Raw genomic sequence first — 17440 nt, forward strand, 5'->3', positions numbered from 1 at the left:
AAAAGTAGACTTAAGTTCCCTAAGTAAAGTCAGAGCTAATCAGTAACTCTTCACCCAAGGCTGAACAAACTCGGTGTTATGGTTTCAGTGGTTATGTTCAGAAACTGTGAAGCAGACACATGTTATTTCTCTACAGAGATCAGCTACCAACACCATCCATCTCCTGGCCTGCTCTCCTCTCCCCCTGGTTCCCTCCTAGTGAAATATCTCTGGTGAGATTTGTATCAACATGCACCTGGAGTCCTTCAATTGTGGCTCAGAACAAAGACGCTGATTGGTCTTTCTCTCACCAAAGAACTCCTTGAAACTTGCTTTTCTTCTTTTAAGCACCTTTTAAAACAAGAAGTTTTCCTTGAGCTTTGCTGTACATATGAACATGAGCATGAACTTGTGCAGCAGTTCCTGTAGTCACTCTGCTCTGAATAACCCATCAAGTACTCGCTAAAAGCCAAATCTTTTTTTTTTTTTAGAAATTGCTTTTTCTTTCCACAATAGGTGCGGCATGATTGAAGCAGCTCTGCTGTTTTCTCCTCACAAAGGAAGATGTCGTGACCCTTCCCAGCCTTCTCACCAGTCAGGCTGCTCCACCACCTCACTTCTCTCATTGCCACATCAGGCCAGCTTCCAACGCTACATCCTCCCAGCCAGGAAGGCTTCCAGTGGATTGCCTGCGGAAATTTAGGGCACCTGAATTACATCCGTCAAAACTATTCATTTGGGGGGAGGTTCTGGCCCTTTCCTCTTTGCACATAGGGAGGTGTTGGCTAAATCCTTTTCATGTTTGTCATTTGGCTGGCAGTGGATGTGGTGGGGAACCTTTAACACATTTATACTGTGCATCTGCATATGGGATGCTATTTGTGGTTGGAAGCATTTTTAAGGCAAAACCACTTCCTGCTTAATGTGAAAATCAGAACGTCCTTTTTAGTATGAATCTTGATATTGACTTCCAGTGCTACTTCCACGAAAAATCTGACTAAATAGAGGTTAGCACTCACATATTAATAGCAATCAACAGTGAGTTTCATTCACACTTGAAAAAAGCCTTGGGCTGAAATTCTACGCTCATGGTCAATGGCAGACTGTTCTTAAAACTTGGAAAGGAATACAGATATATGGAATTTAAATACACCTGAAGGCATCTTACCTGAAATAGTTGAAGTATTGCAATGTGCTAATCCCTCACCCTTTTTTCATCATGTCTGATTAAATTTGAGAATTATTGATGAGGTTTGTTTTAGTATTATTTTTTTTTTGTGAATGCGCTATCCCAGGCCATTTACATTATGGTTTGTAAGTCTTTGAAACATGACCTAAACATTTGCAAAAGATGAAGGATTAGTACTGTAGACTAGAAGCCTCATGCTGAGACTAATCCAAACCTCCTGAAGTCATTAAAGTTGCTGGCTCCCTGCTGCCTACAGTGGACAGTAGATTCTTCAATGTGCATAGCAAGTCATGAAAGCTTCTCCAGCAACATGACTTACAGTCTATCTAGACAACAAAATCATTTGCTTCTAGCAGAGCAGTGGATGCCAGTCCACAACTGCAGGCTTGGGACAGCCTTTGGAAAGCTTTTGTGCAGTAAACCATGCCCTCACTTAATGCCTCTCCCAGGCAAACTAGGGGGTGTCACTTGAACTCAGTGGACTAGCTAACTAACTTACAACTATTAAACACAAAGCATTTTAAGATACACCAAAAAAATCTGAAGTCCAAAGCAGCAATGCTGCTTAGCTGTTAGATGGATCAATTTTTCCTTTGTTAATTAGAGGCCCATTTGTTATTTTGTAATACCCTTCCTAGCCCCCTCAGTTTCTCCTAATATACTTCTGTCTTTTCCCCCAGTAGTTAATCTACAACAGGTCAGCATCACAGTTAGGCTAGTACACAATTATGGAAATGGCTTTATTGATAAACCACACGTGGAATGGATCAAAAGTCTGCCCCAGATTAGAGATGCTAATCTGAATTAATATGAAGTTTGACATCCCAAAAGAATAGACAAGTTTAACATAACAGTCTGGAATTGAAATATCCCCTTTATTTGCCATATATAATTTTTATATGCCAATAATTGTCTATGGCAATGTTGTTATAACTAAGGAAGAATACCTCAAGTTCAGCATAAGATCTTGAGTGTTTCTTTACCTATTCAAAAATAAGACCAACAAATAAATCTCCTGCCTTCTCCCTACATTTTCCTTATTTCACCAGTTTTTGCTTAGTTTTAGTACCATTACATTAACTGAGTACAATGTACTAGCTTATTTCTTCATTTTTTATTTTCACATGCAATACTATACCCCAATAACAGCACTTAGATGCTGGAAGATACACTTTCTCAATTGTAAACAGCACATTAAAGCTAAAATAGCCAGTATTAGGTGCCCTAAACAGTCGTTACACAAGTTCATGCTAAAAAACAGTTCTGTAAGACCTAACTCATTGGAAATGTGAGCCAGTACAAAATACAGAACCACAGACAGACACGATAACATCTGAGGTTGTCACTCCATGAGAGCCATTACAATTTAACTTACTCCAGAAGGAAAGACTAGCCAGACTGTAGTTTTTTATTTCATTATCAACCTTGCTGAACACAAAATACTCTAGGAAATCAACATCCAAATTGCATAAAGCAATCTGCTAGAAGATTGTTTATGTCTGCTAATTTTCTTAAGCAATTTCAGTATCTCATTGGTAAGGTAGACAGCTTAGCAAGATGACAGCACAGTCTTCTCACAGGTCATTTCTGCCCTGCTTATCTCTTATCATCTTAGGAACACCTCAGGATGAACAGCAAATCCTACAATTAAAAAGCCTCCTTTGCCTCCCTGCTTGCCTTGAAGGATTTCTTTTTTCTCTCTCATCCCTGACTACAACCTATTCTCTGAATCCTTCCCTTCCGCCTCTTTCCAGCTGCCTCAGTGGGAAAGCTGAAAAAAAAAGAAGTGATGTAACATCTGCTCTGAGTAATCAGATTTACCATCATCTGCTCTGGAAAGGAGTTCTGCAGCCCTGGGTCTGTCAGTAGGAGAACCTTAGTCTCCCACTTTTCATCACAGTCTCTAACAAACAGGATAGCTGAAAGATGGTACAAACTCAAAAAGACCAGCAAGCTCAGTAACAACTAGAGACTTTGCTATTATTCTATCATGGTCACTGCATCCTGTATGTGATGGTGGTAAATAAAGCACATCAACTCCAGCAAATTCTTCAGATCGCCCTGTGGGCTACTTTGTGTAGCATTACAAATAAGCATTAAGGAGTGGAGGCTGACATTTACTGGCATTTTAGGAGCAGTATAAATGCACAGGAGGAAACTGAAGGAACAGGAAGATTCGGAGTTTGGGAGTATCATTTTTTCCCTCTCTGCTATGCTCATTATAAATAGCAAACTAGAAGAGATGGCACAGCTGAGTTCAGGAAACAACTGACCCTCCCTCCCCCATTCCTTTACTCCACACAAACACCATGGGGCACGGAGGTGGGAGCGGGACAGAAAATTCAATCAGAGCTCAAGGGAGCACCTACCTTAACCTCTCTCTCCCGTCTGCAAATGCAGATAAAGATACATACACACATATAGAGGTATGTATCTCCCATCCATTCAGACCTATGCATACATCCCTTACGTTTCGGGCTCAACTTCAAACTTTCCCTATTTCCTTAAAACCTCGCAGTTTACAGGTCTGTTTAGTAGCAGAATGATGTGGACAATCCAGCCCAGCCCCCAGCCTGTCAAATACTTTCAACATTTTCCTCACTTAGAAAAGAGAATGAAGAGATACAGCCAACAAAAAGAGCTGCCTCTGACTTTGGTTCTCCATCCTCCTCTTCTGCTCTCCTGAACATAAAATATTTCTCAAATCTGTTCATGTGTCAAACATTAGCCCCGTGCTCCCTTCCTCATAGCTCCGTAACTCTTCAGCCATCCTAGGGACTGACTGAAGCAGGACCTCAGACAGACAGACAGACTCTCAACTGCACCACCTACCTAAAAGTCCATCTTCTACTCTATGTGACAAAAAAAATTCAACCTGAAGCACTTTATTACGCAAACAACCAGCAAATTACATACTAACCATCTTTTAATGCAAAGAGCTCCTGTGACTGTAAAATGATGATCCATGCAGGAAACAAAGGGAATTGTGGACTGCTTAGCTAAGACCATGTTAATAACCAAAGAAATATAAAATGGCATATTTTAAAATGAGTGGTCACCTCCAAGTTAGCCCTCTGCAACGGTGATATCACTTCAAAATGAACCAACTTTTTTTTTGTATTTAAAGTCTGTATTTGGAAAGAAAAAGAAATAAGGCGAGGGGACAACACCACACAACACAGCTTCTCATTTCTGTATGTCTTCTGTTCCTCAGTGTCTTCATTCACAGAAAAGAATCTTATTTAAAATATATTCACATAAAAGCAATTGATTTGTAACAGACAGTGAAATTAGAATTTACTGTGTGAAGCTTAACTCTAAACAGTTATAGTGGGTGTAATATCACTTTATCATCACTGAGTTAAACACGTTCAATTTCTAACTACTCAGGTGTTGTACTCAACTGCTCCATCATCAGATGCTTCTAAGTAACACATTACATACTGCATAATCTATCTTTGTCATAACATGTAATGCAAAATTTATAGGAATTTTGTATTGTATGTTAGAAAAACATTGGAAAAATCACTTGATCATACATCACACAAAGCAAAGTTTCTCTATTTATAATTTAAAAAATGAAACACAGCTCTTACTGGTCCTTTGGATTACAGGGTGATGCCATGCATGGCACACAACACACACAGTTCCAATCTATCACTACAAAAAAGCTATAATCACTACAGAACCACTACTTAATCATTTGTAAGAATTAAAAAAAAAATAGATTTAAGTGAATTTGTTGAGGTTTTCAGACTATTTTAGGAATTACCAATGAAGATGTAAGGTGGTCTCATTCATTAAAGAACAGTCTCAAACTACTTTAAGACACACTAGACTCTTGTTAATTTATGTAATTAACTTCACCAAACTTAATTCATTTTTCACATTGTAATGGTTTTTTTTTTTAAGTTATAGTATTCACCATGTTATTTACTATTTCTAATAGAAAGAAAAAAAACCACAAAAACACCAGAAAGCCTGTAAAGGAAGAAACGATCCTGGCTGTGAAACAAGAATCAAGACTTTCAAACAGACAAACCAGGACCATTTTACTTGCTACAAATCCTGTAACAGCATTTGCCGTTGTGGTGGTGGTGTGATGATGTTTGGAGGCATTAAAAAATGGTGGTGTAAACCAAATTGTTAACAAGAAGATTTAAAAACAAAACAGAAACAAACATGAAAACATTACACAACACTCCCTTCAAGTACAATAACCATTGCCACAAAACAACGCAAGGGATGCCTCAACACACCTCCTGTATCAGCCAAATCACTGTACAGCATCTCAGTTCAGCTGAGTGACAAGTAATTCAGACTGCTCACTATTCAGAGCTGCCTGGCACAGCCTTCATATATAGTCAACAGAGGACAGATGCCAATACCTTCTTAGCAATACCCAACTGCAGGCATGGCTATAGAACATGTGGGGAAGGCTGCTTCGCTGCTGTATTACATTGCTTTCTTGGTACACTGCTTAACTGCTGCAGTTGGATGCCAACATGCCCTGCAGAGAGATTTTATCGGTTACTGCACTGAAAGCCTGAATTTCATTTCCCTCTCCATCTGCTGATTAGCCATCCATATTTGGTGCCATAAGTTTTGCCCTACTAGCCGACTCGGCTCCTTTGGATGTCTTAGGGGTTCAGCAAATCTAAATATGGCTGACCAGAAGGAGGATTGATAGGATCCCCCTACCTGGAACAAAACTGTTTCCAGGATGTGCACAGGAAAAAAATCTTCACCATGAGAACAACTAAACATTGTAACACATTGCCCAAAGAAGTGCTAGCATCTCCGTTGCTCAAAATATTCAAGGCTCAGCTTGACAGGACCCTGGATAACCAAATTAAGGCCCCACTTCGAGTAAGATGTTGGTCCAGACCATCTCCACAGGTCCCTTCAAAGCCAGATTTTCTCTGGTTGTACACATCTAAGAATCTCCTCAAGATGCCAGTTCCTTGTAGACTCCAGTTCTACACCTAGTTGCACATGCCTGGATGTCTGCTCATGGTTGGAAGTACTCTGCAGCCTTGTGGTGATGTGTGTTAAACACTGCTGTGCTTCATCCAGCAATATTCTCCCCTTCCCCAGCTCTTACATTTATGGTGAATGCAATGGGCGGATTTGGATCCAAATGTTTCAAGGTGAAAGCTTTCACTCCAAAGCATCACATACTGCCTGGAGATTGAATAGGAAGATTTGACAGGCAAACAGTCTCACCTAGCATGACAAGACTCAGATTTACGATCATCATTCACAGTGCTCTTTCAACAACAAAAAAAAAAAAAGCCACAATGATGAAAGTTGGAATAGATAAGAAAGAGGCACTTTTCAGAAAGAGGATTTTATTATTTGGTAATTATCATTAATAAAAGCTGGAGAATCCATTTTATACTACAGAGAACAGGAAAAGTTTACTGAATCAGCAACCTTAGTATAGCTGTAAGAAAGCAATATTTCTATTACTGGTGGAGAACACAATAATCTGAAATAAAATTTTACATTCAGTTTACTGCCTTAAAAATCCCATACACATTTTGTCATTTTCATGAAAAGACAGCTGCACAGAAAATGTTCTCATTCCCTTCCACAGGGATTTGGATGTCATTAACATTTTTTCATCTTGTTTTACTTTCTCATATTAAGAGAGAAGACAATATGGGCATAAAATAAAATAAAATAAATAAAACTAAAATAAAATAATATTGTTTAATTACAGCAGACTTTCCTGAAAATGCAAGTTTCAACACAGAAAGGCACATTAGGGATTAAGTTCCCTGTTTTCCTACCTGAATACATAACATGTTATCCAATAAGTTGATTTCACTGCTATCTCATAATAATACCTGCTTTCATGAAGAAAAACAGTAAAGTAATCCCTAAAAGTGATATTAGAAAGGGAAAAAATGAACATTACTGAAAAGTAAAGTTTTGTTCATCTAACTGGTCTGTATATTGAAAGAGGAATTTCTAAATACATTCTGAAAGTCAGTATGTTGTACATTTTTTCTTTGCAACTTTAAGGTTAAATCTTTACCACCACAGTTAAGTCACTAAGTATTACATGGACACATACTTCAAGCCATGCCCAAAAAGAATTTCTCAGTAAAAACTTCTATGACCCACTGGTTAGAAAATTTACCATTTTTAGTTTAGAAATACTGCCTGTATAAGTTCACTAAGTAATTTAAATACCTTTGATTTTCTAATACTCTAATGCAAAAAAATGGTGCTAAAAGCCCCACTGTGTAATATGAGTCATTACTTTCCTGTAATAAACACTCCAACAAAACCAGGCACAAGTAACCATAGAAACAGGTGCGTATGTTCCAGTACCGCGGTCTCTAACCCTCCCTGGCCCACAGGCAGTAACACCCAACTAGCAGCATACTGCAGGTAACTTCGTATTTGTTTTCCCCATGATAATCAGTTTTAATTTTTCTAATTTCCTGTGACTGGAAACTGCATTGGAGCATTTCACTAGCCACACAATCCCAGTAGGCTGGGAACAGATGTCCTTGTGACAGACACAGACACACAGCAAAAAGGTGAGACAGAAGAATCAACTATTTTAGATTGAGTGCCTTATTCAAATAATGGATGTAAATACTGTTTGCTATGAAATAATATTGCAAACAATCACAGCTGGCAACACCATTATTTTTTAAGTCAACTTGAAACAATATACTTTTTGCCAACACAGAACACCATGGGACCCGCACTACACATCTAGGTTTCCAACAGCATTATACATAGTACAGAATTCTGTTTTTTAATATAGATATGTAAAATGATTTTTCATAGGGCCAAATGATTTTCACCTTACAATTCCAAGAAGTAAAGGGGAAACTCAAATCTTAAGTCAACTGAGTCCTTTTTCATGTTTGCTCTGGGAGCTTCTTACTACCACAGGCAGTTTTTTCCATTTTTTCCCTCCACATAATTACACACTGTTTAGTCAAAGCAGCTCGTCATTTTCTCATCACTGTCACTGATTCTGCTGGTTATGCCTCTGCCCTCATGGCTGAGGTTCTTGCTTCTGTTTGTGACTTGCACATCCCAAGACTGAGCTTTCACCACAGGCATCACGAGCACATCAAAGCATGCTGACTTGGGATGACAGGAGCCACGTATTCTGTTTTATACTTGACCTTTGAAAACAACACAACTTCCTGATCCTTAACTCATTTATACGCCATGGGATATACAGCATATCTAAAGTCACAGAGCGCAGCAATTTCCATCTTCCGTTTTCAGTCTGTAACGCAGCAGAAATTCCCTTGACAAAGTTATTAAAAGCTGGTGAGCCAGCTTAGAGTGTTTCACTGCAATTCAATTCATATTTCCATCATTTATCAGAAGGCTTAAACTCGTTTTGTGATTTCTCCATTGTTGTTAGATGAAGGTGGAAAAAGAAGGCAAAACATAGTAAGGTACAGTAAAAAACAGTTCTGCAATCCGTAACTCCAGACAAACTTCTGAATCAGGATGATTATGGAAGAAACTCATTTAAGTATAAATGAGTTAAGGCCACAAGTGCTAAAGAAGCTGGCATCCAACTGTCTTCCTCTAGTGCCCACCTGTCCCATTGACAACAAATCTGTAACAAGTCAGAATAATCACTGACTGTGACATACCTAAAGGCTAGGTGTCAGCCTAGGTTTTAAGCTTTTATTTCAGTCAATGGAGAAAAACAGGCCAGATAAAATACCTTTTGGAAGGGCCTACTTTAGACAGAAACAACTAATTACAGACAATTGAAGACCCTCAAATTAGTGCTGATGAATGCTACTAAAAGTGTTTCTATTTTAAGCTCAGAAATCCATTTTGTGCAAACAAAGATAAAAAAGTATCAGAATATGCAAATGGACATCTGCTGCAACTGGAAATTGTTGCAGACCCCAGTTTAGATCATGGCAACCAGTTTTTCATTACAGTATAAAAAGCCCATCTCTACTTCACAGTGCTTGCACTACAGGTGGCAAGTTCCTGACACTGACAGTGAACTCAACGTAGAGTTAAGTCTACATGGCTCAGGTAAGGCTCCAGCCTGCTCTGTCCTCGATTTTCTCTTCTTGAGTGGACAGATAGCAACTACAGCAACCAAAGCACCCATCAGAAAAACACTGAGGAAAATGGGCACAGGGCTAATGCTGCCTGGGAACATAACACATACTGAAAGCTGCTGATTTCAATTAACTAAGTAACCTGGCCTTTAGTACTAGACAGAAGCAAAAGAAATGGTTCCCCTATTTCTGTGACTGCGCTGGTAGAACATTAAGCTTTGTTTCAGTTCCTGCATGAATTCATGAGAGAGTGCTGAAAGCTAAGGGTACAACCATTCACTTCAGCCCCTTGCAGGAGTACTGAAGTCAGTGAATAGCACTCAGTGCTACTGAAATAAAGTCTGACAAAGCCACTCACAACTATGGTTAGTACAAAAGTTTTGCTGTGAATGTAATTGATTTAACAATGGGGGAAATGTCAAGGACCATTACTTCTGACTTTCTATAATCTCCGTTGTTAGCTGACATGTGCCACAACTGCACAGTGAAAAGAAAGACATTTCTATTAAATTCAGTGCATTACCCGTGCTATATATATATAAAAAAATCTAATTTTCAGCATGATGATAATAAAATAAGTGTCAGCTAGGATTTTTTAAGAGACAGGAGAACTCACACTTTCTATTTCACAGTGCTACTCTCTTAAGAGAGGAACAGGATAAACCATGCCTCGTTCTCACAACATGATTTCAATATAGGTTTTCTAATACCATCACGACTGTAATTAGAAGTCGCAATGAGAATGTGGTATAACTAAGATAATTTCACATACCTTCACAGTGTCCGTACAGTGAAATGATATCCATTCATCTCTCATTCCTTAAAAGCTGAATTTTCACCTAAGACATCTGTTACCTGAATCCTTTGTGTTGTAGTAGATATGAATTCTTTCATATCATGGACACAGTTTCCTGAAAGTTTCTCAGATTCTGGCATATTTTCCTCTTCGGTTATTTTATTACATATGATGCCACCAGTGAAATTGTGTCTAATACAAGCAATTTACCTGGAATATTTCTCTCTCATTCCACCTCCTAGTACAAAGACTGAGTAAAAACTTCTAGTAAAGATAAGACACCTTTAAAGTAAGGTATGCTTGCCTTGCTCATACTCATGAGATGGCCTTCAGAAGACACCATATAAGAAAGCAGAAAGTAATTTTTGCATCACACTGATTAAAAGAAATACAAAGTCCATTCTTCACAGGTTAGGCTCACTGCTTGCTTTCAGAATTTTGATGCTCATCTAATATCACACCTGGTTAGGCTTGACAGTTACCTTTCATTTCTCTAATTCCACTTTACCTTCCTTTTTTTAATGAGGAGACCATTTTGGAAACTTTGCTTGAATCAATGGACAGTCCTATGTAAAGCACATACAGTCATGTTCATAACTGACATATAAGTGGGCGTGTAAATGTGACCTTTGGTTCCTGAGGGACTGCGAGTCTTGTCTGTTAGGTTACAAATTGACCCATGAACTATTTCTCGAGGTGCGAACATTAATTCATTCATGGTGCTCTCAGAAGACTGCCAATCAATAAGTTATGCAGTAGACATAAACTGTATGTAATTGGGAGACCAGTTTAAATCTTATTCAAGTGAGGGAGATTGATCTGCTTTCATTTAAACAGACTTAATACCTCCTTGACGCAGCTGATTACTGCAGAGTTCTTTCTGACCAAGGAGGCTGAGACATGAAAGAAAGCAGACCCAGAGTCACTGAACTCTACATTCTGGGAGATGAAGATCATGTGGATAAATCTAGGATCAATTGAAGAAAGAAGAATTCTAAACTGAAGAGATCATGAAAATATGAATGTCAAATTGAATTCATTAAGTTTTACCACTGCACTAAATTTATTACATTTTATGTATTACTATGCAGTGTATTACTGTGGTGGCCAAAACTGCATTTATTTTCTTAGAAGGCTGTAATTTCATTTAGGAAACTGAAGTAGTATATTATAGTTGCACACAATGTTAAACTTTCATATTCTTTATACAACTATAAATCACCAGTATCAGGCAGCAAAATAAAGATAAATTTCAGGTAAATGTGGAAGTCCCAGTTTTACAATCCCGATGAATCACAGGTTAGTCACTTACTGCCTATGTCTGCAAATGTTCATACTCCGGGTATTCTGGCAGTCACCTTACTGTGCATTTTCTGATAAACTCCTAACACAGAGTATTTTCTGACCTAATAAGGTATTACTTCGAGCACAAAAAAAGTGGTTGTGAAAGAAGTAAATGTATTCTGTGAGAGGCTAGTTGATAATAAACCCATCACTGTTCACTGTACCAACATAAAAGAGATCCCCAACTTCTGCCTAATCAGTGATACTATGCTGTGTTATTCAGCCACCCTCGTATCAGTGGAGCTTTGTGTTTCAGGATACTATGCTTCAGCCTGTATCTGCTGAGCAGACAGGTATAACTGGGGAAAACATTACACCATGAAGGCAGTCTAAGTTAATACATTTACATCTTACATGAGATAATAAAAAAATAAATTAAGTAATCTCTTGAAACACTCCTGAATTATTCACTGAACGAAATGAACGATGAGACTGGACATCACATTACGACTGGGAGACTTTCAAGTACATGACAGTGATCTCTACTGTTCATACTCTATGGTAAAACATAATTGAAAGTAGAAGTTGGATTTCATTCAATCAGAACGCTCCTGTTGCTAAAATCCACACTATCCTGGTGTCATTAAATCTGTTGAATTTGTCTCAACAACACAGACTTTCCCCACATACTATGTTTTGATGTTCTAACAAGTCAAAGTCAAGAGGTCTCCTGGCCTTTATTCTTACCTTCAGTCACTCCTGAATTAGAGTTTCTAGGTCTGACACAAAGAAATAATATGCATGTGGCAACACTAATAGAGCATCGTTCCCCATTTTACTAAAATTGCCTTTTTTTATTTTACACTCTCCACAGCTTTTTTAATGTGTAGAAAGTCTGTGATATTTACCATTAATCTTTTAAATTTTTTTCAATTGCTTTCAAAGAGATCAGAATTTTTAATTTCTAAAACATTAGGTCCTTTTAAGACGTGTCTGTAACACAATCTCTTCTAACATGCTTTGTAAGCTATTCCTACAAAATATTGATGTGGCTGTCACATCATCCATTAATTCATGTGCTACTCAGAGAACAGAATTTGCAATGCTTTGCAATCATTAAAATGTGTGATCTAGACAGAAAGACTGCAGAAAAAATATGTAACTATGAAAACCTGCATATCTAGGAATGCAATACTTTTAGAAAATAATATTAAAATCTTGCTGCACTTATTATAGCATATTTTCATGACTGAAATCCATATTCAAGATTACTTGCTCATAAAACCATAACAGGTTAAATATAAATCAAAATACTAAGCCATGACAGTTTCTCTTATAACTACGTGAATAACCTGCCTGATGAAGTAATTAACACCTAACTTTTAATATCATCAAACTATTCAGTTGGAGGCCAGGTAGTACTCATGGAAGTTACTCTCTAGCCAGTGATACTATATATTCATTTGACCTCATTGACTATATATGATCTCATTTCTTTGAAATAGATTTAATACTGTGGACACAGTATTTTCCTGAGCCACTCTACCATTTCACAGACCATCATTCTTCGATTTATAACACAAGCATAAAATATGTCATAAAAAACAAACTGACTTGATCTAATTCTCTGTCTCTATCTCGTATAAAACTTCACAAAACATTACAAGTTGTCGTACTGTTTGTACATACATTTTATACAGTGCAGCCAGCCAACATTAGGCAGACTGTCCTAGAATTTTGTTTTTAAAAAGATCTCAATCAGTAAGAAATTATAGCCTGTATTTCATTTTTCAGATGTGAGTTGCAAGGTGAAGACAGACACATCATTAATACTAGTTCACTTGTTCATGACAAATTGCAATAGCCTGCAATACCAAAAGCTGTAATGTGATGAACATATCACAAGCCTTTTGGTATTTTCTTCCAAGGCAGTGCCTATATACTGACTATAATCCATTATGCTGCACATGTATACCCACTTCAATTCTTCCAAGAGGAGTCAATCTATCATAAAACCTATCAGAAGCAAACAACGTGTGGTAGCAATAATAAGGAATATCAATACACTATTTTGAAAACAAGAGGACCTCAGACCCTGTAGCACATATATTCTATACCGTCATCTTCTGGCCTCTTTAATATATGCATTTTGTGCTCCTTATAGAAACACATATCAGCGTCTATTTTCTTTGTAGGTGGTGGATATATGAGCAGTGTGCTTGTAATTCAAAGTCCTCTATATCGATTGTCCACAAATGTAACAAGCAACAACCAACACTGCAAGGCACAGGGAGCCCAAATTTTGAATAGATTTTACTACCACAGCAACAATTATTCAGAAGGAAACATGAGTAATAAAAGACACAACGTCACAGCAACATTTCAGTTTAACTTTCCTTCTGGGGTAATAAAACATTTGGATGGATGTATCACTTTATTTTGTCACATAGTTTACACAGGCAAAAAGGAAACTTTACAGAGAAAAGGCTGGGATTTTCAGAAACTACTTTCTTTTTCTAAAAACCCCTGGGAACCAAAGGAAGTAAATTTCTCATTTGTCCTCAGAAGATATTAATTAGACTTGACTTAAAAATTTTCAAAATCTTCTTAGTTCAGCTATACTTACACTGTTATTAACTGATACCTAAATGGATGGTGCCTACCTTCTCCATAAATTAGGTTTCTCACTGGACTAAAATTTTGCCCTAATCATAGTTGAAAAGCTTATTAGCATCTCAATTCCTAAGGCCTTTACAGAAATACTGATTTATGGTAAAGTTCAGTAGAACCATATGGTAATACATTCATTGATCCTACATTCACCAAAAGTCTTGAATGCACTTAAATTAGCACTACAGTTGATATACAAATTTCCATATATAAAGATGTTTCATATACAAACATCTTTAATAAATGTGAAGAAGTTTCTAAACAGTGCCTTATTTTATTTGTATTGCTGCTGTCTTTGGAAGTCCATGGATAATTATGTTCTTGGCAGAGTTGTAATATTTAACCAATATTTTCCCTAGAATCAATAACCCAAAAAGTAAGTCAAATGGTTCACTAAAAAAGATTATTTGTTGATTAGTATTCAAAGAACAAATTTGATAACATATTCAAAAAGTTCTGATTTAACAGCAGAAAAAAAGGCCAATCCAGTTCTAACATGTTTTATGGATGTTGCTATAAATGACTCAAGCCCATATCCTTTTCCTACAGCTCTCTCTTACGTGAGTAATGTGCAGCCACCAGGTCCAGTGAAGCTATCCTTCCCCTTTATTCAGCAATTGTGAAACCACATCCAACAAGCCTAATTTTGAGCTGAGTGCAGTTCTGGGCTCCCCAGTACAAGAAGGACATAGACATAATGGAGCGAGCAGAGGGCCACCAAAAAGGTCAGAGAGCTGGAGCACATGATGTAAGAGGAAAAGGTGAGAGACATGGGTCTGTTCAGCCTTCAGCAGGGAAGCAAAAGGGGAGACCTTGCTGCTGTCTACAACTACCTAATCAGAGGATACAGAGAAGATGGAGTCAAACTCTTCTTGGAAATGCACTGTGGTAAGACAAGATCTAAGACAAACAAGTTGGAACATGGAAAATTCTGACTAAATCTTAGGAAAAAAATCTTTCACATGAGGTTGGCCAAGCAGTGGAACAGGCTGTCTAGAGAGCTTGAGGAATCCTCTTCCTTGGAAGAAGCTGAGATTCACCTGAACAACGCAAGCCATGGGCATATTCATTGAACCAGACCTGCTTTGGGCAGCAGGTCAGGCTAAATGACCTCTGGAGGTCCCTTCCCATCTAAGTAATTCTATGACTCTATGAATAGTGCCAATGAAGGCACTAGATTTCAGTGCAACTATATTTACTGGATGCTACAAGACATTAAGCTGTAAGCAAATCCTCAGTTGTTAAATAACAAATGCAGCCATTTTATATTGAAACAATCTCTTTTGTAACAGTGGTTATGTCTAATCTATTCTACTGTGTTTTTATCTAATAAAACTGTTGTGGTTTAACCCTGGCTGGTGATTAAGTACCACACAGCCGCTCATGCACTCCCTCCTCACCCAAAGGAATAGGGAGGAGAATCAGAAGGCAATGTAAAACTCAAGGGTTGAGATAAAAACAACTTAATAATTGGAATAAAATAAAAACAAAAGAACAATAATAATAATAATAACAATAACAATTATAATGAAAAGGAGGGAGAAGGGAGAGGAATGAAATCAAAGGGAAGGGAGAAAAGAAAACAAGTGATGCACAACACAACTGCTCACCACCCGCTGGCTGATGCCCAGCCAGTCCCCGAGCAAAGATTTGCAGGCCCTGGCCAACCGTCACCAGTTTATACACCCAGCATGCTGTCATATGGTATGGAATACGTCTTTGGCTACAGGTCACCTGTCCTGGCTGTGTCCCCTCCCAGTGTCCCGTGCCCCTCCAGCCCTCTCGCTGGCAGGGACTGAAAAACTGAAAAGTCCTCTACTCAGTATAAACATCACCCAGCAACAGCTAAAACCATCAGTGTCCTGGCAGCATTGTTCTCACATCAGAGCCAAACCACATCATTGCACCAGCTACTAAGAATAAAAGTAGCCCTATCCCAGCCAAAACCAGGACATTAACAAAGACTGAAATGTCACCATGCAAATGAAATAATCTGTGTTTTCATCTATATACATGTATAACATGAATCAAGGCAATGTAACCAACTCCAGACAGCTGTTCATTCTGAATGGAGAGACTCATCAGACATGCTTCAAAGACAAGTTCATCGTATGACGATCAAAGATAAGTCCATCCTATGAGGAGCAGCTAAGGACTGTGGGTTTGCCTAGTTAGGAGAAAAGGAGGCTGAGGAGTGACCTCATTGCTCTCTACAGCTTCCTGAGGAGGGGAAGCAGAAACGGAGATGCTGATTTCTTCTTCCAGGTACCCAGTGATGATAGAAGGTGTGGGAATGGTTCAAAGCTGCATCAGTGGAGGTTTAGACTCTACATTAGGAAGCATCTCTTCACTGAGAGGGTAGCCAAACACTGGAACAGACTTCCTAGAAAGATGGTTAGTGCCCCAAGACTGTCAGCGTCTAAGAGGCATTTGGACAATGCCCTTAACAACATGCTTTAACTTTTGGTCAGCCCTGAAGTGGTCAGGCAGTTAGACTAGATGATCAATACAGGTCCCTTCCAATTGTCCCTTCCAACTATACTATACTACACTACACTATATCCACAAACCCACGAATTTAAACAAGCCAGCAAAACATATCAGAACATGCAGCAACATATTATTCGTAGCTCCTAGGTGTCGACCGAGTGAAGTTGATACTACCATACACAAAAGCTGAGAAATCAAGCTTTGTACAAAAGTCACACTTCCCTCTCTCTGCATTAATACCTAGGTGTTCACTTCTTTGCAAAGCCTACACTGGTTGCAATAGTAACTTGTTACTCCCACACTGTTCAAATGTGCATGCTGGTTGCTGATTCCCATTCATGATCCTGTGTCTTCATCTTCACCTGCTAAATGGACATCTCTAAGTAAAGAGTGTATAGTTAGTGGCCAGAAATAGCACTTCACAAAGGATTACTTTGGCCTTAAGCAACACATAAGATTTTCTCAGAATCATCTTATTTCAGTATTTTTCTAAATATTAATATTAATGAGATCTTAACTTCTACTATTAATATTAATATTCATTAAGTATGATGACATAATAGCTCAGTTTGGCAGTGAACAAAAAATGCTATCCGTAAACTCAGAACAAACTGAACAGCTAAGTACAATCACACATGTCTCTGGAGTCACCAGACCTTCAAGAGTGAAAGGCAAGGATAACGCACTGATGATCTATTCTGCGCAATAGTGACACAACTGTGCTGTCAATAAGGACTGCAAGGATATTTTCTATATGTAGGCTGAATCTGTACCTTTTTATAGAAGACTGGAAACAATCAATATAATAATGCTACAAAATAATGATTACTGAAAAATTCTGCAGTTTTACATTGTCCAATATCATATCTACTTATGCAAATCAGTCCAGCAACAACAGTAAACATACGATAACAGAATAATTTGTTTACCAACATGCATTATCTTAAGGAAAAAATAACT

General features: G+C 38.1%; 1 protein-coding gene across 3 annotated transcripts in view; it reads right to left on the reverse strand.

Annotated features, from left to right (window-relative positions):
* Positions 1-17440, reverse strand: part of NALCN (sodium leak channel, non-selective) — a 249732-nt gene that overhangs the window by 218662 nt on the left and 13630 nt on the right. The gene's annotated exons all lie outside the window — the stretch shown is intronic.

Source organism: Falco naumanni, chromosome 2 (assembly GCF_017639655.2).
Source record: "Falco naumanni isolate bFalNau1 chromosome 2, bFalNau1.pat, whole genome shotgun sequence".
Classification (NCBI taxonomy): Eukaryota; Metazoa; Chordata; class Aves; order Falconiformes; family Falconidae; genus Falco; species Falco naumanni.